General features: G+C 47.2%; 1 pseudogene; it reads right to left on the bottom strand.

Annotated features, from left to right (window-relative positions):
* On the bottom strand, positions 20,903–22,878 carry LOC110260437 (annotated as a pseudogene).

The raw sequence follows: 26,195 nt of genomic DNA on the forward strand, positions 1-26,195 counted from the left end.
CAACCTACCTTCCCTCCTTCTTTTACCTCTGAATGTTATCTCACTTACATTTTAAAATTCAATAGTCAATGCATTCAGCGCAGCAGAAACAAATCAGACTAGGAACCATGAGGTTGCAGGTTAGATCCCTGGCCTCGCTCAGTGGGTTAAGGATCTGGCGTTGCCATAGCTGTGGTGTAGGTCGCAGATGCGGCTTGGATCCTGCGTTGCTGTGGCTGTGGTGTAGGCTGGCAGCTGCAGCTCCAATTCGACCCCTAGCCTGGGAACCTCCGTGTGCCATGGGGGGAGAAAAAAAAGACATTTAACAAAATATTAGTTATAAAACATAATAAGGTTAACATCCCTGAGGCTGTCACCCAATGAGAGCTGAAACATCAGTAATAACGTGCATTTTCCTTTGTGCTCCTCTTCTCCTCATTCCCTCCTCTCTCTGCCCACTGTCCTAAATTCTTTTTTTTAAACCTATTTTTCTTATTGGCAAAATACACATAAATTTACCATGTCAACCATTTCTTTTCTTTTTTTTTTTTAGGGTGGCCCTCGCAGCATACGGAGCTTCCAGGCTAGGGGTTGAATGGGAGCTACAGCTCCCGCCTACGTCGCAGCCACAGCAACGCAAGACCAGGCATCAAACCCCAAACCTCAAGGTTCCTAGTCAGGTTCGTTCCTGCTGCGCCGCAAGGAGAATTCTGTAAACCATTTCAGGCTGTACAGTTCAGTGGTATTAAGTACATTCATAATGTTGCACAGGCAGCACCACCATCCATCCACACAACTCTTCACCTTGTCAAACTGAAACTCTGTACTCATCAACAATAACTCTCCTTTCCTCACTTCCCCAGCCCCAGGGAACTGCCATTCTACTTTGTGAATTTGACTAAGTGTTTCATGTAAGTGAAATTATGCAGTTTTTAAAATCCTTTTGTGACGCGCTTGTTTCACCTAGCATAATGCCCTCAAGGTTCATCCAAGTTGTAGCATGTGTTAGGATTTCCTTCCTCTTTCAAGTTAAATAATATTCCATTGTGGGCATACATGTTTGCTTATCCATTCATTATCCATCAATGGACACTTGGGTTGCTTCAGTGTTTTAGCTACTGTGAATGATGCTGCTATCAACATGGATATACAAATATCTGTTTGAGACCCTACTATCAATTCTTTTTGGTATGTGTATCATGCTGGATCACATGGTAATTGTTTTGAATTTTTTGAGGAACCACCATACTATTATCCACAGCAGCTGTACCATTTTGCAATCCTACCAACAGTTCATAAAGATTCCAATTTTTCCACATCCTTGTCCACACTTATTTGGTTTTTTTGATAATTGTTATTCCAATTGATGTGAGGTGGCATTTCAATGTAGTTTTGATTTACATTTCCCCAGTGATTAGTGATATTGAGCATTTTTCATGTGCTTATTGAATATTTGTATATCATCTTCTTTAGAAAAAAAAATTTTTTTTTTGGCTGCACCTGCGGCATGCAGAAGTTCCTGGGTCAGAAATCAAACCCATGCCACAGCAGTGACGCTATATCCTTACCTTGCTGGGCAACTAGGGAACTCCTATTTGCCCATTTTTTATTCAGATTGTTTTAGTTTTCTATGTATTCTGGATAGTAATCTCTTTGCAAATATTTTCTCCAATTCTGTGGATTGCTCTTTTTTACTCTTTTGGTACATGATTTTTGTGTGTGTCTTTTGTCTTTTTAGGGCTGCACCCGAGCCACATTGAGGTTGCCAAGCTAAGGGTCCAATAGTAGGAGCTATAGCCGCCAGCCTACTCCACAGGCACAGCAATGCCAGATCCGAACCACATCTGTGACCTACACCACAGCTCATGGCAACACCAGATCCTTAACCCACCGAGTGAGGCCAGGGATCAAACCTGAGTCCTCATGGATCCTAGTCGGGATCGTTAACCACTGAGCCACGACAGGAACTCCCACAAAATTCGTTAAACTTTCTTGAAGTTTAACTTGTCTATTTTTTCTTTTCCTGTGCCTTTGGTGTCATATGCAAGAAATCATTGCCAAATCCAACATTGTGAAGCTTCGGTCTTACGTTTTCTTCTAAGAGCTTTATTATTTTAGTTCTTCCATTTAGGTCCTTGATGTATTTTGAGATAGTTATTATAAATGGAGTTAGAGTCCAAATTCATTCTTATCCAGTTTCCCAGCGTCATTTATTGAAAAGACTGTCCTTTCCCCCATTACATGGCACCCCTGTTAAAAACTGTCTGACCACATGTGCGAGTGTTTATTTCTGGACTCTCTATTCCATCCATTTGACATGTCTGTCTTCATGTCAAACCACAGTTTTGATTACCAGAGCTTTGTAATAAATTTTGAAATCAGGAAGTATGAATCCTCCAGTTTTGTTCTTTTTCAAGATTGTTTTGACTATTCAGGATCTCTTGAGATTCCATGTGAATTTGGAGATGGAGCATTCTATTTATGCAAAAAAAATCATTGGGATTTTGATATGGATTGCATTAAATCTATAGACTGCCTTGGGTAGTGTGGATACTTAAACAATATTAAGTCTTCTAATCCATTGACGTGGGAATTGTTTCCATTTATTTATCTCTTCTTTAATGTCTTTAAGCAACATGTTGCAGTTCTCATTATGTAAATCCTTTACCTCCTTGGTTAATTTTTTTGGGGGGGGGCCCTACCTCCTTGGTTAATTTTTTTGGGGGGGGGCCCCACCCATGGCATATGGAAGTTTCCAGGGCAGGGATCAATTCCGAGCCACAGCTGAAACCTACACCACTGCTGCTGTGGCAACGACGGATCTTTAACCCACTGCACCACAGTGTCAACTCCTTAAGTTAATTATTTTATTGTTTTTGATGCTATTGTAAATCAAATCGTTCTTGTGATTTCCTTTCTAGATTAAGTGTTAGTATAGAGAAATGCAACTGGGTTTGGTGTTGACTTTGTACCCTGCTACTTTGCTGAATTCACTTATTAGTTCCAACAGAGTTTTTTGCATGTGGAATCTTTAGAGTTTTCTACACAGATCATATAATCTACAGAGATAATTTTACCTCTTCTTTTCCAATTTGGATGCCACATATTTATTTTTCTTGCTTTATTGTTCTGGTTAGAACTTTCTAGTACTATGTTGAATAGAAGTGGTAAAAATAGTCATCTTTGCCTTGTTCCTAATCTTAGAGAAAAAGCATTCAACCTTTCAACACTGAGTACCGTGTCCACTGTTGGGAACTCCTATGCAGTCGTTTTTGAATGTCCTAGTCTCTATGTCTGGCTCCCAAAAGGGGGGAAAGAGAAATGAAGGGAGGAAAAGGGTGCGGGTGCTGGGGCTGGAAATTCCTTTAGCCAGAGGGGAGGGGTGTGCGACAATAGGAACAACAATGGTTGCCCAACGTTTTGCCTGTATCTCTGTGATTAGAAGCAGTAATCAGAGCCCAGACCCCCAATATTTTGAAGATAGGGTCTCAAAGTCCACTCTGGCTCCCGCAATCTATGTGTAAGCTGCTTCAGGAACACAGTAGATGCTACTGAGCTGAGGTTGACCAAAATTAACCACAACTGAAGGTTCAAGTCTTCTCCTGGAAGGTACAAGCATCCAATAGACTTCAGAGTTCCAAAGCAGCTACACAAGACAGTCTACCAGTGTAACTGCTCTCTGGTAGGGTTCCTGGTGCTTTCTACTCAGCCTCTTCCCATCACTTTCTTCCTTCCTTTTCTTTTTGCCTTTTCTAGGGCCACACCCACGGCACATGGAGGTTCCCAGGCTAGGGGTCTAATCAGAGCTGTAGCTGCCAGCCTACGCCAGAGCCACAGCAACTGGGGGGTCCAAGCCGCGTCTGCAACCTACACCATAGCTCATGCCAATGCCGGATCCTTAACCCACTGAGCAAGGCCAGGGATTGAACCCAAAACCTCATGGTTCCTAGTCGGATTCGTTAACGACTGTGCCACGACGGGAACGCCTTTCCTTCCTTTTCTTTCTCCTTTTTTTTTTTTTTTTTTCTTTTCTTTGCTGCACCCGTAGCATATGGAAGTTTCTGGGCCAGGGATCAAATCTGAGCCACAGCTGGGACCTATGATGAAGATGTGGCAAAGCCAGATCCTTAACCCACTGGTCAGGAATTGAACCTGTGCCATCACTGACAACACTGGATCCTTAACCCACTATAGTACAGTGGGAACTCTTAAAATTTTTTAAATTAAAAAAAAATTTTTGGCCACACCCACAGCATGTAGAAGTTCCTGGGCCAGGGATCAAACCCATGCCACAGTAGCAACTCAAGCCACTGCAGTGACAATGCTGGATCTTTAACCCACTGTGCCACAAGAGAACTCCTCTTTCCTTCTTTTTTTACAAAAAATTTCATAAAATAATTATGCCTAAATTACATATTTGCATGGATTTGCTTACTTTTGAGCTTTTAAAAATGACATGTTTAATATAGTCTTCTGGGATTTTCTTTTTGTACCCAACAGTATTTTTAAGATTTGGCTCTGTTTTGGGAGTTCCTATTGTAGCTGAGCAGGTTAAAAATCTGACTAGCATCTGTAAAGATGCAGGTTCCATCCCTGGGCTCACTCAGTGGGTTAAGGATCTGTCATTGCCATGAGCTGTGGTGTAGGTGGCAGATGTGGCTCTGACCTGGTGCTGCTGTGGCTGTGGTGTAGGCTGGCAGCTGCAGCTCCAATTGGACCCCTAAGCTGGGAACCTCTATATGCTGCAGGTGCAGCCATAAAAAAGCAAAAAAAAAAAAAAAAGGCTGTTTTACATGTGGTCACTGCTCATTATTTTCACTGCTATGTAATATTCCATAATGTGGGTGCCAGTTGTTCACTGTTGTCCCAGCTCACCCTTCTGAACTCTGGTGTGTGATGATGCTAGGACTCTGCAAACCATATTTCTCCACATTCAGCTGCATCCTGTTAGGTTCTTCTAATAGGGGGCATTGAAGACAAATGGGAGGGTGGAGGAGGGAAGCAAGGACTGCTTCCTTTTTTCTCCGTATATCCCTGCTTTTCCTGTGAGTCTCCACGGGTGGCACTTAGCCCCCGCCTCCAGCCTTTCTTCACTCCCAGGAAAAAACCTCTTGCTTCTTCTCAGAGGCAGCAGCAGCAGCAGTGGGTGGTGTCCCATCCTCAGAGGTCAGAGCCCCACTTCCTTGAGCCCCTTCTCGAAGTGTCTGGGAGATCTATGAAACACTCCCCCCTACCCTTTCGTTTCCCCACCCAGGAAAGCATAGCTGCTTCCTGATTGTTTATTCAGGGATTGGCTCAGCAGTCCAGTCTTCTTTCAGCCCTCCAGTGCCTCTGCTAATAACACCCTGGATTAAATCCCCTCCGACTGAAATTCTTAGTGTGGCTTATGCTTTCCAGGCTGGACCTCAACTGATACAGTGTGAATGTGCCATAATTTGTGTACCCGTTCTCCTTTTGATGGAACCTGGGACTGTTTCTACTTCTTTACCACTTCAACAATGATACCGAATAGATTTTGTACATGTGTCCTGGCACACAGGTTTAAAATTTCTCCACGTATATGTGAGAAATAAGATGCTGGGTGTTAGGGTAGACAAGTACTTCATTTAACAAGATACTGTCAAACTGTTTCCAGTTTACATTTCTACCTGCGATGCATATGATATCCTACTTGTTCACATCTCCAAATTCCACCTATGCCTCCCTGACCCGTGTGTGTGGAGGGGCCCAGGCCCCAGGAGAAGAAAGAGGCTTAAGGCACAGAGACCGGCAGTGGGAGAACCCACATGCTCATGGATCCCAGCCCAGGCAGTTAAGTTTTTGTGTCCCTGGGGAAGCATGAGGCTAGCCTCACCTAAGGAAGGCCCACTGGACCTCTGAATGGAGATATTCACTTCTGCACCCACTTTTTGTGTTGGTCAAAGGCAAATATATGTTCTTGCTGTATGTAAGATGGGGCAACAGGCACCGTTCAATTGGTAAAAATTTCATAAGAACCCTGGACAAAGAATCTCGTTTTTTGGGTTTTTTTTGTTTTTCGTTTTTTTATAGCTGCACCTGCAGCATATGGAAGTTTCCAGGCTAGGGGTCAAATTGGAGCTGCAGCTGAGACCTACGCCACAGCCACAGCAACACCAGATCTGAGCTGCATCTGCCATCTATGCCGGATCCTTAACCCACTGAGCGAGGCCAGGGATCAAACCCTCAACCTCACAGAGACACTTGTTTGGTCCTTAACCCACTGAGCCACAACGGAACTCCAGAATCCTTCATTTAACAGATGCTTGCTAAATACTAGAAGCCACTTCTTAGAGAAAGTGGAGGAAAATGAAAAAACAAAACACCTCCAAGCAAATCACAATCTCGATCTTCATTATTAACAGAGCATTCCTCAGTTGCTTACCAGCCAAAACAACAACAACAACAACAAAACCGGAGTTTTAAGTTTTACTTAGGGCCCGTGCAAAGTGAGGATCAGAGCTGGTTTCTCTTGGAACGTCTGGACGATAATAAAATGGAGCCCGTCCGACTCAGGGTCCCCTCCCTTACCCACCCCTTCTACAGGCCTCTCAGAGGGGGGCAGAGAAGAAGGTAGAGGAAACAGAGCACCCCAACAGGACGACCACCCCCTCAGGGACCCGTCAGCCAGGGTGACCCAGCTCAGTTAGAGGAACAGGGTCCTAACTGTTCATGAGCAGTCGTTTCAGAAACATTGTCTCGGATCCACTGCCCTAAAACGACCTTCCTCCCCTATCCCCTGTGTTCACATGGGATTTCACGAACTCAGATGGTCAAACGTGGTGGAAGGGATTCATGCTGTGCAATGGACACTTACGGGAGGCATCTAGCCCCCCCCCCACCAGGGTACCTCTTCGGTCAGCCTCCGACCCTGCTCGTGGGGCCACGGCTGAACACTGACCTTGACAAGGACTTGTCATCTCACAAAGCAGCCCTTTCAGTGCTTGGACAGCCTGGATTCCTAGAAGGCTCTTCTCATGCTGGTCAGCCCCTGCCAGGCAGAGCCACAGAGCAAGGGTCTATGAGGACACCAGGACGATGCCAGGCTGTGAGCAATACAGGACGGTGCAGGCCCTGTCCCAGCCCCTCAGCGGTCCTGAGACAGGCACCTGTCCCACATCTGAAGGGCAGCCCTGCCCCCTGGACAGGGAGCACAGGTGCACAGCAGGATAGTCGCCAGATGGCCTTGGCTACAAGCGGCCTGGTCACCAGCGGGCTCAGGCTGGGCCTTTCCAGATGCCTGCTGAGGCAGTCCTGGCCTGAGCCTGACCCTGTGTCCACCCTTCCAGGAGCCCGAGCCCCTGAGCTGGGGTGTGCTGAGCTGGAACGGTGTTGCCTCATGGGTGTTGGGAGAGGCTGTGGTTGGCTTGGGAATTAGCCAAACGGTTCTCAAATTTAAGGATGCGACACAGAGCACCTGTGAGCACTAAAGACACTTTCCTGTCCTGCCTGGAGATGACAAAACTAACAGGGGAGACAGAAATAAGTCTAAATTCACATACTTGGGGGTGTCCCCAAAGCAGCAGGATAGGATGGGGGGAGGCTGGAGGGGCCCCCCCTGCCCGGCTCTGAGAGGCAGCAAAGGGTCAGAAAAAGCACCTCTGCACTGAGCTTGGAAGGGAGGGTCAGAGTTCACCAGATGGTGGGAAGGGCCCTGGAAGGACGGGAAGCAGGAGGGAGTGGTCCTTGAGCTCCCAGGCCCACCTCCCTGCGCACCTGGCCCAGGGTCTGGGTGGTGGATGAGGGCCAGCCTGGCTGTCCCTGGGACTTGGTGAGCTAGACCATACCCGGCGTGTCTCTGCTTTCCTACAGGACAGAAGGAGTTTCAGACTCAGGCGTCCGCGGCCCTGAGAGGTGGACGGCCCCTCTGAACTTTCAGGTGAGCACCAGGAGGGAGCCACTCCGGGAGAGCAGAGGCAGAGCGAGGACAGAGCTGGGCCTCCTCTGCTGCTCTCAGCTGCATGGGGAGCAGGGGTCCCCAGAGGCTTCACCATTTTCTGGGGTCGGGGGGTGGTGGTGGGAGGGGATGAATGGAGAACTGGATGACAATGTGGCATCTGGGAGAGCAGGACAAGCTTCACAAGGTGCAGGCTTTGTTTTCTTCTAGGAGGGGGTCAGCCGGCCGTGCTGGGAGCTGGAGGCACTGCGCTCAGACCACCAGCTGTGATAAAGCTGTGAGCTGGGCCAAGAGCAGCTGAGTGTACCGGGCAGAAGCTCTTTTGTGGGGAGAGAGAGGTGGGTGGAGATTTAAGCTGCATTGGGAGGGATTCAGGCCAGACCCCAGGAAAAACAGCTGGGCTGAGGGTGGTGAGAATGGAAGGGGACAAAGGTGTCTGCCGACTTGGCAGCAGTGCCATCTCTGGCTCCCAGGACAGGAAAGGCCAGTTCCCTAATTAGGACCCAGTCCGAGTCAATTACACGGAGCCACAGCCGAGGGGAAAGTCAATCAGGGCAGAGGTGAGCTTTCTCTGAGACCTGGCTGGCTCTGGGCAGAGGAGAGGGTGGCAGAGAGGTAGTCGCCCAAGGCCAGGCGCAGGCCTATTTAAAGGCTTAATATTTTAAAAGGTCTGTGGTTTGGATGAAAGCAAAGGAGGGCTAAATAATTCAGAAAGCAAGTGGAGAAGCGGCTGTTGCTGATGCTGATGGGCTGGGCCTTGTCAGTTCCAAGGCGGCACCCTTGGCCCGTGGGAGGAAGAGCCCAGGTGGTGACGTTGGGGGAGATGGAGGCGGGTGGGAGCACCAACCACGCCTGAGCGCAGCTCCATGGGCTTTGCCCCTCAGGGCATTTCTGTTAGGTCTCTACTGCTGCAGAAGAGACCTCAAAGCTGAGAGGCTAAACACAACAAGCGTTCATAATCTTTTTTTTTTTTTTTTTTTTTAAACTTTTTAGAGCCGCACCCTCGGCATATGGAGGTTCCCAGGCTAGGGGTCCATTCGGAGCTACAGCTGCTGGCCTACACCCCAGCCACAGCAATTCAGGATCTGAGTCGCATCTGCGACCTACACCACAGCTCAAGGCCACGACGGATCCTTAACCCACTGAGCAAGGCCAGGGATCAAACCGAAACCTCATGGTTCCTAGTCAGATTCATTTCCACTGCACCACGATGGGAACTCCCAAGCATTTATATCTTACCCAGTGTCTGAGGGTCAGAAATTTGGGAGCTAAGTCGCTGGGTTGTGGAGGCTCAGAGTTTCCAACCAAGCTTTTGTTTTGGGGCTTTGGTCACCTGACCGCATGATCGTGATTAAATACTCTGCCTCTAAGACTGACACAGTTATAATAATGAGCCAAAGACGGTCCCTCTATATTGGCCCCTCATAGCTGACTAGGACTGTTGGCTCAAAAAGCCTGCTTGTGCCAAATTAAAAATTTTACACACCCCATTATTTATTTATTTATTTTGTCTTTTTGCCATTTCTTGGGCCGCTCCCGTGGCATATCGAGGTTCCCAGGGTAGGGGTCTAATCAGAGCTGTAGCCACCAGCCTACACCACAGCCACAGCAACGCGGGATCCGAGCCGAGTCTGCGACCTACACCACAGCTCACGGCAATGCCAGGTCCTTAACCCACTGAGCGAGGCCAGGGATCGAACCTGCAACCTCATGGTTCCCAGTTGGATCTGTTAACCACTGTGCCACAACGGGAACTCCACACCCCATTATTTAAAAGCCATTCCGACCCTGCTGGCGCTGCGTTGGTCACGACACTGCCCCCCACGTCTGCAGGTCGCTCTGCAGATCCTCTCTCTCCAGGCTCCCCATCACGCTGCCACGCAGCGTGGTCCAGACCCGAAGGACCCTCTCCAACTCCCTCTTCCCCAGGGGCTTCCCTGCCCCCGTCCTCCTCTGGGTGGGGGCCCCAGGCCATTGCCCGTGGAGGGTCTCATGCCGTCAAGGGCCTCCCCTGCAGCCAAACCTTTGAAACCCCAAGGAAAGCTCCCTGTCTGCTACCCTCTGCTTCTGCCACCCTCCTGGTCATCTGTTTCCTTCATCAGCCCTGAAATCCCTCAAACTCACTAGGTGTGGCTTTTGGCTGGAGGCCCCAGGGCCTCACGAGGGCCTCTCCATGGGCTGCCCGAGTATTCTCAAGGCAAGGCAGCTGGCTCTCCCCCAGAAAGAGAAATCCGAGCGAGCATGTAGCCGTGTGGAAGCCACCCTGCTGTTTCACGACCTAGTCACATACACACCAAACACACCCTCGCTGCTGCTTTATTTTATTAGAAGTGACTCACTTCTAACAAAATCCAGCCCACACGCAAACCAAGGGCACGAAGCTCTACCTTGTTAAGGCTCCACCCTTGGAGAGAGGAGTATCCAGCACGCGCGGGCACATCTGAAAATCACCGGGGCTCTTTCGCAAGCATCCCCTCACCTCACCTCCTCTTTCTGGGGCCCCGTGAGGTCAGCAGGGCAGGAAATGAGACTGCGGGAGGCCATGCTCACGTGGCTGGCAGGTGAGGCTGGAACTCCGGACTCAATGAGCCGTATCTCCCCCCCAACTCCCCGCAAGCACCCCTCACCTCTGCACGGCGTGCCTCACTTTTCATAGCATTTTCTCTTCTCTCTTCCACCTTCTGGGCCTTGTGACAATCCTGTGAGGGTACATCAGGGATTACAACTAAACACAGAACAGTCAGAAGAACCTGGCTTCTGGTTATGGCACAAATCAACCGTGTGATCTTAGCAAAGTCCCTCGCCCTTGCCGGACCTCCTTAGCCTTCTCCTTAGGTTGTTAGTGGATTGAGGGTCAGGATACAGAGACAGCTCTCACGCAGATGTAAAATACACCTGCGTCAGAAACTTACCTCAGTAATGATGGAGCCCGAGGATATTACAACAATTCTAAACACACTCAACCACACGGGAGTTCCTGTGTGGAACGAATCCAACTAGGATCCATGAGGATGCAGGTTGGATCCCTGGCCTTGCTCATGGGTGGGGGATCCGGCATTGCCCTGAGCTGTGGTGTAGGTCACAGAAGCGGCTCGGATCCCAAGTGGCTGAGGTGTAGGACGGCAGCTACAGTTCTGATTCGACCCCTAGCCTGGGAACTTCCATATGCCGACGGTGAGGCCCTAAAAAGCAAAACAAAAACTCAACCACGGGTTATAGCCAGATAGGGAATGCCGGCATGAATTTATAAATAGTTGCAAACTGAAAGAACTGGCAAAATTGGTCAATACCCGGAGAAATCAAGTGCACCCATGGGGAAATGGCCACAGTTTGCATTTCTTTAGAAAGGAGTTAATTACCCTACTCTAAGTCTTTAAACTTTTACCTCTGCAGGTTGTAAAACAGCCTAGTCAAGGACAAATCAGGCAGAGATTACCTGGATCGATGAGCCATCCAGCTCAGGACTCCCACTTAATTTGTTCTTTTTTTTTTTTTTTTTTCTCTTGGCCTGCCCATGGCATGCGGAAGTTCCTGGGCCAGGGATCAGACTCACACCACAGCAGACCCCAGCCATGGCAGTGACAGTGCTGGACCCTTAACCCACTGAGCCACCAGGGAACTCCCAGGACTCCCACTTAATTTCAGTTTATTTTTCCTCATACAGATAAAAGTAGGGGCATTAATCCCTGATAAATTCCCTGGCTGTGAGCCTCAATTAGCAGGTGAGGACACTGAGGCTCACTCAGCCTGCGGGGGTTGTCCCTTCCACAAGGGTCTGCCTCCTGCCTTTCCCCTTCCCTCAAGCTCAACCCAGGAGCACAGCAACGAAGCTTCCAGTCTTCTCTGAACACCAGGGACTCCTTCCTGTCTTGGCCCAGCAGCAGGGCCCTTAGCCATATTGACTTGAAGTAGTTAATGAATAGCACATGAGTCAAAACCTAATTATCAGAGGCACTTGTGTTAACAAATGCTTTTCAATGCATACAGGGAGCTAAGGCACTCAAAATTAAGAGGCAAGAAAAGCCATTATCTGGAAATGCCTGGGCTCCTGCCTGAGCTGAGCCCTGAGAAGTCATTATGGGTAATTACCGGCTATAAGTTGCTATCATCCCAGTAAGGCAACTAGCCCAGTGTTACAGGTGAGGCATGTTGCTCCTCCAAGGCTGGGAAATTAAAGGTACCTTTCTGTTTTTAGTTCCCTTCCATATGCCACTTCTGGTAAGTTCCACCACCCCCCGGCCCCCACCAAGCCCCTCCATTCTTCTATTATTTAGATTTCACCCCAACAGTTTGTTATCCCAAGTTTTCTTTTGTGACTGGGAATTCCAAGAATATTCAAAGAGCTCTCCTAATTCTCCCCTCAACTCACTCTAAGCTGGGAGGGAAGGTGAGAAGCTCGGGAGGACATGAAGTGGGGAGAAGAGTGGGTACTGAGCTGGAAGGGCCACAGAGGAAAAGTGACATGGCCAAGATCCTGAAGCTTGGAGGCAGCTCAGGGGCAGAGCGGAGAGGTGGTGAGAAGGAGCAGAGGGGAGAGATGCTGGGAGCTCAGGGTGAACATCTGAGGCTTTGGCAGATCTTCTAAAGGGGGTACACCAGGCTAAGGGTCCAATTGTAGCTGTAGCCGCCGGCCAACACCATAGACACGGCAATGCCAGATCTGAGCCACGTCTTCGACCTACACCACAGCTCATGGCAATGCTGGATCCCCAACCCACTAAGCGAAGCCAGGGATCGAACCTGCGTCCTCATGGATACTAGTCAGATTCGTTTCCACTGAGCCATAACGGGAACTCCGACACAGAAAGAAATCTTATCCGGACTTCCCTTATCTGACTAAAGAAGAGCCTCCTGAAAATACCATACCCCCCCCTTCCCAGGGAGTTTCCTGCAAATTCAGCCACCATGGAGACAGACTGCCCATTTCCATTAGCATCAGGAAGGCCAGTAGAGGAGTTCCCTTGCGGCACAGTGGGTTAAGTACTCAGTATTGTCACTGCAGCAGCTCAGGCCACTGCTGTGACACAGGTTCCATCCCTGCCCAGGAACTTCCACATACCACAAGTGCAGCACCCCCTCCCCCCAGAAAAGCCCAGTAGACCCTTCCCTACTTTCCTGCGGAGGCCCTAATAATCTCCCTTTTGTTAAGCTGAGATGTAAAACACTTTATTATTGGGAGCGCCTGTATACATGCAAATAAACCTTATCTTTTCTCCAGTTAATCTGTCTATTGCCAGTTAATCTGCAGGCCCTCGACTATCGGACCTCATATATGAGCACCTACAGCAGTGAACAATATGGACAAGTCCCTGCCCCCACGGACTGACATTCTCCTGGAAGAGAGAAGACCAAGCAAAGGGTCTGTGTGCCTGCAGTGCAGAAAGCCACACTCTGATAGTAGGAATTGGCAGCAAAGTAAGGGCTTCTTGCCGGGCACCAAGCAAGGGAGTGGGAGGCAAGCCTCAGATCCACTCCAACTTGGTCTTTTGAGTTGGGAGGTTTTTAAAAGGGAAATACCAGAGACACAGGTATTAATCATCATCTTGTGACATTTCTGTGATATTTCATTTTGTTTTGGCTGCACCCACGGCATGTCAAAGTTCCCGGGCTAGGGATCGAATCCATACCACGGCAGCAGCTCGAGCCATTGCAGTGACAACGCTGGATTGTTAATCTGCCACACCTAAAGGGAACCCCTTTGGAGTTCCCGTCATGGCTTAGTGCTTAATGAATCTGACTAGTATCCATGAGGATGCCGGTTCAATTCCTGGCCTTGCTCAGTGGGTTAAGGATCTGACGTTGCTGTGAGCTGTGGCTGTGGACAGCAGCTGCAGCTTCCATTTGACCCCTAGCCTGGGCACCTCCATATGCAGGGGGTGTGGCCCTAAAAAAAAAAAAGGAGTTCCCATCGTGGCACAGTGGTTAACGAATCCGACTAGGAACCATGAGGTTGCGGGTTCAGTCCCTGCCCTTGCTCAGTGGGTTAACGATCCAGCGTTGCTGTGAGCTGTGGTGTAGGTTGCAGATGCGGCTCGGATCCCGCGTTGCTGTGGCTCTGGTGTCGGCCGGTGGCTACAGCTCCAATTCGACCCCTAGCCTGGGAACCTCCATATGCCAAGGGAGCGGCCCAAAGAAATAGCAAAAAAGACAAAAAAAAAGGAAATTAAATGAAAAAGAACTCCTTTCTGGTATTTCTTCTTCTTTTTGCTTTTTAGGGCTGCACAAATTCCCAGGCTAGGGGTCGAATTGGAGCTGCAGCCACTGGCCTACGCCACAACCACAGCAACACCAGATCTGAGCTGCATCTGTGATCTACACCACAGGTCACGGCAATGCCGGATCCTTAACCCACTGAGCAGGGCCAGGGATTGAACATGCATCCTCATGGATGCTAGTCAGATTGTTTCCGCTGAGCCACAACAGGAACTCCCCTAGGTAGGTTCTTAAATGATGTGCTCTGGGGAGGCATCTTTGAGGAGGTGACATTTAAGCTGAAACGTGAAAGTCGAAGAAATGTCGAGATGCAAATTCAGAGTAAGAGTATTCCAGGTAAAGTATTCTAGGTAAAGAACGCTAGAGCAAAGGGGTAGAAAGAAAGGGGGGAACCTCACACCTCACACTAACACAATGCCACAGCTGAAACATATCTCAGTTAAAAAAAAAAAAAAAAAAAAAGGGAAATCTGGTAGAGAAGGGGGTTGACTCCGAAGCTAATGAAGCCTAAGCTTCCAGGGACCCTCCTGGATGCCTCTGAAGCCAAGTATTTATAATCAGGCAGGCCCCTAGGTGCCTTCCCAGAACAGACTCCTATCCATAAGCCTAATCAGAGAGGGAGAAAATGTAGAAAGAAAGGAAAAACAGTCAAGCAAGACCAAATCATAATAGTTCAGCCATTAAAATCAAGGATCTTTAGTTCTTCCTCAAGGACTATAGGTAGTATTCTGAGCCATGTCCTTTGAGCTGTGGTGCAGGTACTGAAGCCCCCACCAGGGGCCCACAAGCTGCCCACAAGCACGCAGAGCCCAGACCAGTTGGAACTAGAAGGTTGATGATGTCAACTCCAGTTATCGCCACCAACCCAGCAGGAGAATGTCCACGAGCTGATCACGCTCTCCTCCTGGAACAGGAGGAAACTCCTCACTGCCCTGCCAGGGTGGGGCCCAGTCTGGAGAGCACGAGCCTGCGTGGCCCCTTGTACCTGGCAAAGCAATAAAGCGACTCCTATCTACTTCACCCCAAACTCTATCTCCGGGGTTCAATTCAGGGCTGGTGTACAAAGGCTGAATTTTTGGCAGCATATTAATTTCTCATTTTGTCTCATTTTTCTAATCTACTCCCCGTTTGTCTACAGCTTATATAAACTTCAGGCTTCCCCAAACCTGGTCCCCTAGACTGGAGCACAGGGGAGAACAGAGGTAAAGGATGTGTCCAGAGGGGGAAGGCAGGGATCTGGCCTCATGGTACTTGGTGAGCAAGAAAGCCTAAGAGTTTGATTTTTATTCTAATTGTGATTTGAATCCATTAAGGAACGTATAGCTGGAGTGAGATATAACTGAGTTAAAAATTTCAACTTTGACTCTGGCTATTTTGCGAAGAATGGATCATGGGAAGGAAAGAGCAGAAGTAAGGAGAACTGTTAGGAGGCCACTGAGAGAGATGATGGGGGCTTGGACTAGTGGGGAGGCTCTGAAAATGCTGAAAAGTGTTCAGAAGTTATGAAAACCGATGTCCACACGGAAAATTTTACACAAATATTTGTAAGGACTTAATTTGTTTTTTCTGTTTGTTTTTTTGTCTTTTTGTTTCTTCTAGGGCCGCACCCCTGGCACATGGAGGTTCCCAGGCTAGGGGTCTAATTGGAGCTGTAGCCGCCAGCCTACACCACAGCCACAGCAATGCGGGATCTGAGCCACGTCTGCAACTTACACCACAGCTCACGGCAACGCTGGATCCTTAACCCACTGAGTGAGGCTGGGAATCAAACCCGAAACCTCATGGTTTCTAGTCAGGGTCATTAACCATTGAGCCATGACGGGAACTCCATGTAAGGACTTAATTTGTAATTGCCATAACTGGAAGCAATCCAAGTGTTCCACAACTGCAAAATGGATAAACAGATAATGGTATATCCATCCAAAGGAATACTACTCAGTAATTAAAAAGGAAAAATCATTATTGTTCTTGCAATAACATAGATCAGTCTCAAATGCATTATGCTAACTGAGAGGGGCCAGGTTAAAAAGGCTTTATACTGGAGTTCCCGTCATGGCGCAGTGGTTAACGAATCCGACTAGGAACCATGAGGTTGCGGGTTCGGTCCCTGCCCTTGCTCAGTGGGTTAAGGGATCCGGAGTTGCTGTGAGCTGTGGTGTAGGTTGCAGACGCGGCTCGGATCCCACATTGCTGTGGCTCTGGTGTAGGCCTGTGGCTACAGCTCCAATTGGACCCCTAGCCTGGGAACCTCCATATGCCATGGATGCAGCCCTAGAAAAATACAAAAAAAAAAAAAAAAAAAAAAAAGGCTTTATACTTTACAATTCCACTTATATGACATCCTTCCAAAGGCAAAACTGTGGGGACAGTAAACAGATCACTGGTTGCCAGGGGCTGGGGATGAGGGGAGGGTTGACAAAAGGCTCATGGGGGAGGTTCTGGGATAATTAGGACTGTTCTCTTATCTCTGTGGTGGTGTTAGGTACATGACTATATATATTTGTTAAAACTTGCAATACTAGACCCTAATAAAGGGTAAATTTTTCAGTGTATGAATTATACCTTGATAAAGAAAATGGAAAAATAAAGTCAGGTTTGAGATACATTCTGAATGTACAGCAATTGGACCTGCAGATGGACTCAACTAGGATGGGCGATGACAGGGACTCACTCATCGCTCGGCTTGAGCAAAATAGGGCCACACAGTTTTTACACTCTTTCCTTCAAAGGTGGAGCTTAATTTACCTTCCCTCAGGTTTGGGGCTAAATTTCACAATCTGCTTCTGTTGACTAGAATGTGGCAGAAATGATGGTGGGTTGTTTTCGAGATGAGGACATGAAAAGCGCAGGGGCTTCCTTCTTGCCTTCTCCCTGGAATCGTTACTCCAGGGAATTCAGCGGCCGTATCAGGAGGACATGCAGGCAGCGCTCTGGAGAGGTCCCGCAGCGAGGGGCCAAGGTTTCCTGCCAGCGCTGACTTGCCGGGGAGGAAGTGAGAAGAAGATAAGGGCGGTTGGTGGCAAGTAGAGGAGTGATGAGCAAGGACCTCTGAGGAAGGCTGGTGCAAAACTGTAACTGTCACATTTGGAACCCCCAGGTTACCCTTCAGAAGCCTCTTTAACTCGGGGTGTCCAAGGCCTCAGGCTCTCTACCAAAATCCATTTTCATCTCCTTTATTCACATAAGGCTTGCGTGATGACAGACTAAAGTACTAGCCCTCCTAGGGGTATGTGCATTCTTATTCAGAGATGTACATCCGAGAAGTGAAATAGGAATTATTTGATAGGAGGTGAGAAGATTTCTTGAAATCCCACACTTGGGTGTTTGCCAACTGCCTAAGATCACCAAGTGGTAAGGCTTCCCACCCCTAACCCTGGGAGCTGACCCCTGGGAGCTGAATCCCTGGGAGTTGACCCCTGGGAGTTGTCCTAGAGCCAAGGGGTACCTGAGTAAAACAAGATTAGGGGAAGAAGGTAGCAGGTGAGAGAGCTGCCACACTGGAGAAAGTGGATCTATTTATTAGCTCTGAGACCAGAATGGAGCAGCCTGGAGCTGACAGTGAAGGAAACCCATAGTGAAAGCACTTGAGTGGCCTAAAAGGGAGGCAAGAGTGAGCGGGAATGAGAATTAGATGGAGAAACCACTTGGGTGTTCAGCCGGGCTGGGACTTGGGGAGGGGAGATCAGGCAGAAATGTCCATCTTGAAAATCACTCTCCCCGTGTCCGCCTCTGGTCCAGGCAGGGGCGCATATGGGGAGGCCTTAACGCAACTCACTGACACTGCCCTTCCTTTCAAATCTAATTGAAGATTAGATTCTCATGGTTCTGTACCTGGGGTGGGCGGTGAGGGAAAGTTCAGAGACCTGGGAATCAGGAGAAGAGACAGCAGGGGAGCCTCGGCAAGGCAAGCTCCCCACTGGGGCCAGGATAACCTCGAGGCAAGGAGGCACATGTTTGCGGAGACACTCACTCTCAAGGTCACAAAAATGTAGTGTCGGTCCCAGAGAGTGGGTACCTCCTTAAGGCTTGTGCCCTAGATGCCACATTTGCATCACCCCAGTGGCAACCCCATCCCTTTATCAACTCTTCTTTGGCTCTAACCATGTCCTAAAAATGAACCGAAGAGGACAGAGAAAACCTGCAAGGGGCACCCTCTCTCGCTGGACTGCTGTTTCCCTCATGTCAGTTCTGACACTGCTCCCTTTGGTCTGTGCCCTCAAACCCATTCACCACTGACATCTGTACCAGAAACAAACCACGTTCTAGGCAGAAAGTCCCAGATTCACTCGTTTCTGTCAACTCACCCTTCAGACTCTTCCCACACACATCCCCGCACCTCTGCCCCCGCCAATCTGGAGCACAGCTCCTCAGACACGACTTAGAGACAGGTTAACCTCTCTACACGCCAGGATATCCGACTGAGCCTTCCCAAACCTCCAGTTGTCCAGAGTTCCCGTTGCAGGGCTGAATGCTTGGTGATTTGAGCCCCACTCCCAGCTATGTTCATATAGATTCCTCCACTCTTTTGTGTCTCAAAAGACTGGAAGTACTTCAAATGCCTACAATCTAGGACTAGGGAACACATCCTAAAATGCCCCAGGTTGGCCGGCTTCCCATGAGAAAGACACAGCCCGTGTTGGGCTGGGGAGAGGACCTGGCTAAATGGAGGGCTCTGGTCATTCCTCCATCCCTTTTGGTGTGGGCTGGGCCATCTGGTGCTTCTCCGGGAACCCTTCAGCTTGTTGAGGATATGATAAAATATGATACAACCTGAGCCCATGATGGATCTGGACTAAAGCCCTGGTGACCATTTAAACTGAAACTTATTTTTAGCTCTGAATGTTTTACGACAGGTGATCCGAGGAGAACAACGTGATCTGTTAACGGCGATCACCCACTGTGGGTATTAATACATTCGGTAGCAACTGTCAACCAGCCGGGTAAGAGCTTTAAGGGACAAGTCTAAAGTGGCCAAGTGCCCCACCCAACCGCACAAAATTTCTCCTAGGGACTCATCATCAGGGACTGTCATTTCCCCCCCTTTTTTGGCCATACCCAAGTTTCTGGGCCAAAGATCAAATCTGAGCTGGCGCTGTGACCTATACGACACAGCTGTAACAACGTGGGACCAGGGGATGGAACCAGTGTCTCCATGGAGACAAGCCGGATCATTAACTCACTGCGCCACAGCAGGAACTCCCATCAGGGCCTTTCAATCACCATCCCAGGGGGTAGGGAAGGCCATGATCCTGTCTCAGGCCCAATCAGTCTGGGCTGTAAGATGCACTTTCTCTAGCAGAGATGTTAATTTCCCACGCCTGAACTGGAGCTCATCGTTGTAGCTATTCAATGAGGGATTGAAAATAAGTAAACAGGCCTTTTGGTATTAAGAGGGATTTAGGTTGCCGTGAGAGAAGCTCAGAGTAATAAGCAGTTCTCGCCTCGAGCTGGAATGCTGTTTTCATCCTGTTGAATCTCACACAGCTCCTATGGGCAAACTTGTGAAACCCATTCAGTGGTTAGGGTTCTGCACAAGGAACTGAAACCCTTCTGGGGGTTCCAGGTAGTCTAAGTAGAAAGGGATGTGAGGAGTTCCCGTCATGGCTCAGTGGTTAACGAATCCAACTAGGAGCCATGAGGTTGCGGGTTCGATCCCTGGCCTTGCTCAGTGGGTTAAGGATCTGGCATTGCCATGAACTGTGGTATAGGTTGCAGACACGGCTTGGATCCCACATTACTGTGGCTGTGGTGTAGGCCTGTGGCTACAGTTCCAATTAGACCCCTAACCTGGGAACCTCCATATGCTGCGGGAGTGGCCCTAGAAAAGCCAAAAGCCAAAAGCCAAAAGCCAAAAAAAAAAAAAAAAAGGGACGTGATACAGGACATTCAAAATGGCCAGGAAAGCTGGAGCAGTGGATAGCTCCCCAGATTCCACAGAACTGACCACCTCAAAAGGCTGGTAGCCCAACCTAGACCTTCTTGTAGTCTGTTGTCATGTACATTTTAATTTACTGCTAAGGAAATTAAACTAAAAACATATATTCTGAAAATAATACAATATAAACCCTTTCCTATTCTGCATCTTTTTATTTTCCATGAAATTCTGGCTTTTCAAGCCTATTTTCTATCAACTTGAGCTGCCGCAGCCCTAGATGAATTTGCCTATTTCACCCTAGCTTCATCAGAATTGGGCCTTTTCTTTTCTTTTTAGGGCTGCACCTACAGCATATGGAAGTTCCCAAGCTAGGGTTCTAATTGGAGTTGCAGCTTTCATATTAAATGGAAAAAAAAAACATGTTTAGAAAAAAGAACTTGAAGAATATGAATGAAGTTGTATGATGTAACTACCCAATTTTAAAACTTGTATGGAGTTCCTGTTGTGGTGCAGCAGAAACGAACCTGACTAGTATCCATGAGGATGCAGGTTTGATCCCTGGCCGTGATTGGTGGGTTAAGGATCTGGCATTGCCGTGAGCTATGGTATAGGTTGCAGATGCGGCTCAGATGCGGCCCTAAAAAGCAAAAAACAGACCAAAAACATCGTAAATCTACAATAATTGGGATAGTGTAGTATTGATGTAAAGATAGCTAAACCAATCAGTGGAACAGAAAAGGGAGTCTAGAAATATTCTCACACAATTTCCTTTTCTTTCTTTTCTTTTTAGAGCCGCACTTGTGGCATACGGAAGTTCCCAGTCTAGGAGCTGAATTGGAGCTACAGCTGCCAGCCTATACCACAGCCCTGGCAACACTGGATCCTTAACCCACTGAGTGAAGCCAGGGATCAAACCTGCATCCTCATGGACACTAGCAGGGTTCTTTACCACTGAGCTACAATGAGAACTCCTGATTCATTTTTTTTTTTTAACAGAGTACAATGTTTTTCATTCACTAATAACCTAGAAGTTCATTTCTACACGTTTCTCTCTCTTGTGTTCCTCATTTGTTTTCTTACGAGCAAAACCCTATAAGGGGCAGCTTCACCTAGTCGTCAGACTCAGATCCATCTTTGTCTCGACTAACCTAGAAGTAGTGAAGTTCACAAGTCTCTTTGTCAGATACAAACATGCAAGGCCACTCACAAAGATTTCTCTTCTTCAGGTATTTCTTGGTAAGATATTTCAAATGCCTTTGGGAGACCTGTTTCTCAGAAACAGCTGGGAGGCTACCCTTGAAGCCTTCAGCGTGAACAGCATTCCCAAGATCTCCAGTTTCGCCATTGGCCTTCTCTTGCCGAAACTGTTCAAAACTGCCAGAATGACAAATTCCATCTTCTCCTGAATGAGTAATGTCCAAATTAAACCTCCAGATTGACTTAGGCTTCTTGTCCTTCTGTGGCGCCACTTTGAAGGCTGGCTGGGCAATTAGAGAGAGCCTGGCTGACTCACTTAAGAGAAAATTCATTGATAGCTAATGAGAACAGCCTCTTCCACAGTCTGAATAACTGTGAACCCCACAAAGTCATATGTTGACATTCTAACCCCAAAGGTAATAGTATTAGGAGGTGGTGCCTTTGAGAGGTACTTCGGTTGTTGGGAGTAACCCTCGTAAATGGGCTTAATGCCTTATAAAGGAGATTCTAGAGAGATCTCTAGAATACAATGAGACATCTACAACCCAGAAAAGAGCCCTCACCCAACCATGCTAGCATCCTGATCTTGGACCTCCAACCTCCAGAAATGTGAAAAATAAATTTCTATTGCTTATAAGCTATCCCTTCTGTGAAATTTTGTTATAGCAGCTCGAAAGGACCAAGACAGGCCCCCTGTGAGACGGAGCCCAGGCCAGGGTGAAGGGGAGGACAAGAAGCATTTTACAATCTACCAGGGTTTGAATGGCATCCAATTTAAAAAATCGACATCAAAAAATTTATTATAAGCCTATTATTAGAGGAGGCTATGGTAAGCGATTGGTCTCTATGCTTTTAAGTCAGAATTGAGTCAGATTCCTATGAAATTGAGTCAGAACACCAAACGCCTATCCAGGTTGTTCATGTACAAACAACAAAAAAAAAATGGTCCATAATAATTAGATAGTTCCAGACTGAAGGAGAACTAAATTTATATTATACAATGCCTGGTCATGTTTAAGTTTTCATATAAGAAGCTGAATTACTAAGAACTTCATTTAATAGCAATTTCAGAAAAGTTGGGAATCCACTGCTGGCAATAACTAGGAGTCTTAGACAAGAACCCTCTTGTTTGATAGTGAGCCTGGAAAATGAATGGCTTGCAGGGAAATCTGCAAGTGAGGGCTTTGTCTTTTTGGTGTAAATCATGCCCCAGGTAATGACCTTTGGTTTGACAAAATTTTAAATTTTCTTTGGAAACTTATGATATTCTAGCTAAAAAATAAATAAATAGATTGATACCAGTCCTAAATCTCACTTCATCTTTATTTATTTATTTATTTATTTATTTATTTATCTTTTTAGGGCTGTACCTTCGGCATGTGGAGGCTCCCAGGCTAGGGGTCTAATCAGTGACGACGGGAATGCCTCACTTCATCTTTAGAACACAACAAAACGTTAGCCATGTCTTGGATGAACATAAAATAACAAGGTAATTTAAGGCCTTTACTTCCTAGTGAGAATACTTGAAAAGTAGGGGTGCTTAAAGTAAACCCCTGAGAGACCTCTCTAGAGATCATCAGTTTGGGTTTTATTAGGACACAAGAATATAGGTGAGTCTGGGAGTTCCCGTTGTGGCATGGTGGTTAACAAATCCGACTAGGAACCATGAGGTTGAAGGTTCGATCCCTGTCCTTGCTCAGTGGGTTAAGGATCCAGCGTTGCCGTGAGCTGTGGTGTAGGTTACAGACACGGCTTGGATGGCAAGTGGCTGTGGCTGTGGCGTAGGCCAGCGGCTAGAGCTCCGATTGACCCCTAGCCTGGGAACCTCCATATGCCAAGGGAGCGGCCCAAGAAATGGCAAAAAGACAAAAAAAAAAAAAAAAAAAAAAAAAAAAAAAAAAAAGAATATAGGTGAGTCTGGGTCCAAACGAACTATACCTTCATTCCTGAACTGAAGAATCCTCATGCACTTCAAGGAAGTGGTGATCAGAAGGATGTTTATTCTGGGAGTTCCCATTGTGGCTCAGTGGTTAACGAACCCAACTAGGATCCATGAGGATGTGGGTTCGATCCTGGACCTCACTCAGTAGGTTAAGGATCCGGCGTTGCCATGAGCTGTGGTGTAGGTCAAAGACGTGGCTCAGATTCCGAGTTGCTGTGACTGTGACAAAGGCCTGAAACTACAGCTTATTCAATCCTCAGCCTGGGAACCTCCACATGCCACAGGTGCAGACCTAAAAACACCAAAAAAAAGAAAAAAAAAAAAAAAGAAGATAGTTTATTGTGGCAAGGCCATATGCACTATTAAGTTAGTTAAGAGAAAAGAGAGGTCTATGGTATGAGGGCCACTTTTTTATTATCCCAAACAGAAAATCTGTGCTCATTAAACAGTAACTCCCCATTCCTTCCCCTTCCAGACGCTGGTAACCTGTAGTCTAGTTTCTCTATGAACTTGTCTACTTTGGATACTTCATAAAATCAGAAATCTGAGAAGAGGTGGGTACAAATGCAGGACACTGGAAGTGCACTTGCAATTAAGAGACCAACAACTTAAAACAATCTCATATAAATATAGACTCATATCAAAACTTCAGAATAATTGCAAACCAAAAATCTACAATTCATACAAAAACAAATAAGAAAAATCAACTCAAATACAGCACTAAAGATAGTCATCAAACTAGAAGAGGAGAGAACAAGAGAAGAAGGGAAGAAAAAAGAGCAACAAAAACGAATTCAAAGCAACTAATAAAATGGCAATAAGAACATACATATCAATAATTACCTTAAACATTAATGGATACCTCATATAAGTGGAATCTAGTGGACATGCTCTGGCAAGATAGGGTGACAGATGAACCACCTTCTAAGGCTCATGGATCCTGTTACTTATAGGACTAGCATAGTCTAGTGTTATCATATGGCTTGAATTTGAATCCTAACTCTACTACTTCTTTTTCTCTTTTTTTATTAAAAATTTTTAAAAATTGTGGTAAAATGCACATAACAGTTATCATTTTTTTTTCTGGCTGTGCCCATGGCATGTGGAAGTTCCTGGGCCAGCAATTGAAGCCAAGCCACAGCTGCAACGAGAGCCACAGCAGTGACAACACTGGCTCCTTAACCACTAGGCCACCAGGGAACTCCTTAATCATTTTTAAGTGTATAGTTACAGTAGTGTTAAGTACATTCACATTGTGCAACTAATCTCTGAAACTCTTTTTACCTTGTAAAAATGAAACTCTGCACCTATCAAACAACAACTACTGTAACTGTACACTTAAAAAAACAGATATATTCCGTGAAAAATGTGAATGGGGAGTTTCCATCATGGCTCAGTAAAAGTGAATCTGACTAGCATCCATGAGGACGAAACTTTGGTCCCTGGCCTCGCTCAGTGGGTTAAGGATCCTCCTACCCCCAGCCCCTGGCAGCCACCTTTTTTTTTTTTTTCTTTTGCCTTTTTAGGGCACATCCACAGCATATGGAAATTCCCAGGCTAGGGGTGGAGTGGGAGCTCCAGAGCTACACCACAGCCAGAGCAACGCCAGATCCAAGTGGTGTCTGTGACTTAGACCACTGCTCATGGCAATGCTGGATCCTTAATCCACTGATCGAGGCCAGGGATCAAACCCACGTCCTCATGGATACTAGTTGGGTTCTTAACCTACTGAGTCACGAGGGGAACTCCAGCAGCCACCACTCTACTTTGCATCTTTCTAAATTTGACTACTCTAGGTACTTTATTATATAGATGGAATAATACATCATTTGTGCTTTTATGACTGGCTTATTTCACATAGCAAAATGCTTTCAAAATTCACTCATGTTGTAGCATGTACCAGAATTTCTTTTCTTTATCTTTTTCTTTTTTTTTTTCCACACCTGTGGCACGTGGAAGTTCCTGAGCCAGGGATGGAACCCTCGACTCAGCAGTGATCCAAGCCACTGCAGTGACAATGCCAGATCCTTAGCCTGCTCTGCCACAGTGGGAACGCCAGAATTTCATCCTCTTTTTAAGGGTGCTATAAACATAAAAGGAGGAATGGATGCTAGTCTGGCAAGATTAAAAGATGTTCATTACATGTTTAAGGCCAGCTTGTGATCTGGCCTCCCCAGAAGTGCACAGTATCCATCACTAGACACAGTGAGTTCCCTGGAGGCCTAGTGGTTAAGGACCGGCATTGTCACTGATGTGGCACAGGTTCAGTCCCAGGACTGGGAACTTCCACATGCCACAGGCTTGGCGGAAAAATACGTATACAATTAAATACCACCTGTGGCAGTACAGGCAGGAGAAAATATGGACTAGAAATAGATGGGTAATACGTTGCCAAGTGTTGGTCAGGCTATGATACATGACAGAAAACTCTTACTTCAGACAAGCTTAAGCCAGAGAAGGATTTATTGGCTCCTACATTCAGAAAGCCCAGAGACACCCTCACCTCAGGCAAACCTGGATCAGGGACTTGCCCAATATGAGAAGGCAAAAGTTACACGTATTTACCTCAGCATCATCTTAGGTGATATCTCACATCCCTGTCAATTCTAAAAGATGACGTAATAATAGCTAAAATTATGAACACCTCCAATTTATTTGATAATAGCCCAATTAAGAACTTCTTCTTGGGTGTTCCCATCATGGCTCAGCAGAAACAAATCTGACTAGGGTCCATGAGGACACAGGTTCCATCCCTGGCCTCACTTAGTGAGGGTGCGAGACTTGGCTCGGATCTGGTGTTGCTGTGGCTGTGGTGTAGACCGGCGGCTACAACTCCAATTAGCCCCCTAGCCTGGGAACCTCTATGTGTCTTGGGTATGGTCCTAAAAAGACAACCGGACTAGCAACCATGAGGATGCGGGTTCGATTCCTGACCTCACTCGGTGGGTTAAGAATCCCGCATAGCCGTGGTTGTGGTGTAGGCCTGCAGCTGCAGCTTCAATTTGACCCCTAGCCTGGGAACTTCCATATGCTGCAGGTGGGCCCCTAAAAACGGGGGAAAAAAAAAACAACAA

Source organism: Sus scrofa, chromosome 4 (genome assembly GCF_000003025.6).
Source record: "Sus scrofa isolate TJ Tabasco breed Duroc chromosome 4, Sscrofa11.1, whole genome shotgun sequence".
Lineage (NCBI taxonomy): Eukaryota > Metazoa > Chordata > Mammalia > Artiodactyla > Suidae > Sus > Sus scrofa.